Source organism: Sorex araneus, chromosome 11 (genome assembly GCF_027595985.1).
Source record: "Sorex araneus isolate mSorAra2 chromosome 11, mSorAra2.pri, whole genome shotgun sequence".
Lineage (NCBI taxonomy): Eukaryota > Metazoa > Chordata > Mammalia > Eulipotyphla > Soricidae > Sorex > Sorex araneus.
This window is the reverse complement of record NC_073312.1, coordinates 20,043,847-20,047,719: the sequence shown is the minus strand read 5'-3', so window position 1 is coordinate 20,047,719 and position 3,873 is coordinate 20,043,847. Positions and strand designations below refer to the sequence as shown.

Genomic DNA, 3,873 nt, shown 5'->3' with positions numbered 1-3,873 from the left:
CCTGCCACAGAGGCAGGGTGGAGTAGGGGTGATGGGATTGGGGGGTGGGAGGGATACTGGGTTTATTGGTGGTGGAGAATGGGCAGTGGTGAAGCGATGGGTTCTCGAACATTGTATGAGGGAAACACTAGCATGATAATGTGTAAATCTGTAACTGTACCCTCACGGTGACTCTCTAATTAAAAAATAAATTAATTAAAAAATGAAAATAAATAAATAATTTGCCCAGGGTCATCGTGACCAAGTAAAAAAATAAATAAATAAATTTATGAGTCAAGTGGAGCCATCGAAAGCTTTTAAGCTTATCACAGCTTTGGGAGAGCTGTGCTTCAGACAGAGTAATGTGGTCATAGGAAGTGTCACCCAAGGAATAGACTGAGGATAGGAAGAGCACCTAGAAGATGTTTAGATGAGATAGCGAAGTCCTGAAAGTAAAGTGCCTGTGGTGATAAGAAAGAAAAAAGATCAGTTGGGGGACCAATACAGGGTCAGGCTGGACAGAACACTGATTCTGGGACCAAAGATGAGAGAGATATGAGAACAGGAAAGGAAACAAACAGAAACAAAGAAATATATATATATATTTATGTTTATATACATATTTTTATAGGGCTATAAGTACTGGGCATCTTAACATTGAAGTAAGTCAATACAATGAGGAACGCTTCACGAATTTGCGTGTCATTCTTGCGCAGGGTCCATGCTAATCTTCTCTGTATCGTTCCAATTTTAGTATATGTGCTGCTGGGGCTGGAGCGATAGCACAGCGGTTGGGCATTCGCCTTTCACTCGGCTGACCCTAGTTCTATTCCTCCGACCCTCTCGGAGAGCCTGGCAAGCTACCAAGAGTATCGAGCCCACTTGGCAGAGCCTGGCAAGCTACTCGTGCGTATTGGATATGCCAAAAACAGTAACAATGAGTCTCTCAATGAGAGACGTTACTGGTGCCCGCTCTAACAAATCAATGAGCAATGGATGACAGTGACGTTGCAATACAATGAGGGCTAGCAATTTTTGAGAGCTATGATAGAGCACCCCAAAGGAGAAGATCGTTTAATTCAAATAGGCTTCTAAATTCCTAGTTTCAAGACACAGTAGTGATACTTCAAATTTCCATAAGAAATCAGCATTTCTGTATACATGCTGCATCAACTACCCACTTGGCTCTGGGAAATAGTGCACTGCAGTATAAAATTATCACTCCAATGCTTAGCTCCCAGCACCTATGACTCTGGATCATAAATAATTCTAACAATTCTAAACTTCAAGAATGTAATGAATTATGAGCTTTTCATCAGAAGACATGAGAATCAATAGAAGCAGAAGGTTTCTAGATAAGCACATTCCATAATTACTGCTTAGGACTGAATAAATCAATTTAATCCACACTTCAGAAAAGTTTTCAAAATGTATTTTCCCCCAGATTTATTTGAGTAATGATATGTTGGTTCATGGTTCCATCCCATCTCCTTCTTAATATAACCTTTTAAGGAAATTTAATTTCTACTTCAAAAGGAGTTACATGAAACATCAATTCTCAATAAATGGATTTGACACATTTATGTTTTAACTTTTTTCCTCCAGAGGAGATGAATCAATCACTCAGTTACTTCTCCATTTATCTTATTTTTTCAGTGTTCCAATTATTTAAATGCATAGGGCTTATTTAGCAATTAAATAATGAATAGATACTCAAATATTCTTTTTTAGATAGTCAAATAGCCCAGGTAATGAGGCTGAAGTAAACTGCATGATGCATGTCTAGCTGGCCACTTCTTTCAAATTTAATAAATCTTTGGCAGAATAATTAAAAATTCACACTTGCTGATTACTTAAACAGTCTACAAAACTATACATAATTGAACACTTTAACATCAATGCCAATAATGGTAAAAAAATTCATTTAGGTAATTATTCCTGTTATAAGATGCACATTAAAGATTAACAAGTGCCAAATTACAAAAGTACATTATTTGTTTTCTGGCCTGGGTACGTATGCATGTATAAGTGTATGATTAAAAATTTACTGATCTTCTAAAAATCTGTTGAAGTATCCAAGGAACAACTACAGTTAACCACTGCAAATGCTGCAAAGATTGTATACCTGATGTCTTACAGATTGAAAAAAACAATATTGATAAAACTGACGTTATCTAAATAGTAGAGACTTTCTCATGGTTATTCTCAACTAAAAATTATAGTCACATGTTTTAGAAATTTATGATTTCTGCAACATATCCTATGAGGAAATAAACAGAATTCCGTGGATATAAAAAGGAAAACATGAGGTCAACTCTTAGGAAAGTTTTGTCATAAGGGATATTAGATGGCAAGTAAATAATTTGTGATGCTTATAGAAATTCTCTTGTTAGCAATTTTAGAATCAAAGATCTAGTAGAAAAGGAAGGTCAAAAACTTGGAGTGAAAGTATAAAATCACAGACTTATCAGGCAAACTCTTCCTTCTTATTAAAGGACTCAAAAGGAAGGACAGACAAGAAGAAACCCTCTCTACCTCCCTCTCTGCATTCAAAATATCCCTTGAAAACACATTTCCCACACCCAGGGTGCTGAGGCCACACCACTATAACTCAACCCCAACAGAAATCAGTATACTAGAACTAAGGAGAAGATTAGTGTTGGGTAATCAATAGCATCCGCAGAGATAGCATTTTTAGATTTTTTTTTCAATAAGAAAACATTTTAAAATTAGATTTTGAAAGAAAAGCTTAAAGAGACTGCCACCCTCATTTACACCATATATGTAATTTCTTATCTCTGGTACAGTTCGTCAGTTTCATAGTCTATAGGTTTTGTGTTTTTTTCTACTTGTATTGTTTTGGGCCTTGTTTAATTTGGGCAAGCAGTTTTCAAAAACTAAAAGTGTTTTTTTAAATTATTGAGATTTTTTAAAAATTATATTTTGTTTTTAATCATAGTCAATACAATAGGAGTCTGAGAATAGAATGGAGATATTTTTCAAAGAAAAAGAGAATGTGATGTGTCCATTAGTAAAACAAAGTTTAAAAATAAAGATTTAATATGAAACTCAGAAGACTTACTTAACCTCATAATTTTTTTATTGATTTCAGAGAGCTTACAAAAAACAAAAAAACCTTAAAAGGAGACTGATTCTCCTAAGAACTCCCAATTGACTTTAAAAACTAAGAATTTTTGTTAAAGTTCTACCCAAAGATTATCAATAAGAATTTTTGTTATACTAAAGTTCTACCCAAAGATGATCATATGCATATTCAGCCAGCATTCATTTGCACTCATTATCATTGAACATGGGATATGGTGATGGTGTTAATTTCAGAGAACGGCACTGAACAGCAAAGAGCATCACGTCAACCAAATGAAGACAGCTCTGCATTATCGATGTCATGGTGATCAAGATTGTAACTGGAGGTGCCTTGGGGAGTCCGAGTAACAGAAGCACTTGCCTTGCAAGCATGAGGTCAAATGTTTGATTCCCTCAATATCTGACAAGAGCACAAACCCAGTAGCTCTTGGAATTATTATTGTTATTATTATTTGAAATCCCCATGTAGTACAACAGAGTATGTGACTTCTAATACACTGCAGCCAGATATGTGAGATCACTACAACTAAAGAGTAAAATCCTCCCCGACTTCCCCATGAGTGATGCAACTGAAATTGTGTGAGCAACTTGGCCTGATATACAGGCTGAAATGAGCATGTATATAAACACCTAGGAAGTACCACACCAAGTGTGTGAGCACCACAACCAGCACACAGGTGCGTTCATGCGACATCACAGCGGTAGCAACAATAAAAGGAAAGGTTAATTTTTTTTTTTAATATGTTGCAGTTGCACTTAACAACTAATTCCTACCTCTAGAGAAGCTCC

The 3,873-nt window shown here is 35.8% G+C and overlaps 1 pseudogene; it reads right to left on the bottom strand.

The window, feature by feature from the left end:
* Positions 1-650: 650 nt before the first annotated feature.
* Positions 651-765, bottom strand: LOC129399548 (U6 spliceosomal RNA; annotated as a pseudogene).
* Positions 766-3,873: the final 3,108 nt, after the last annotated feature.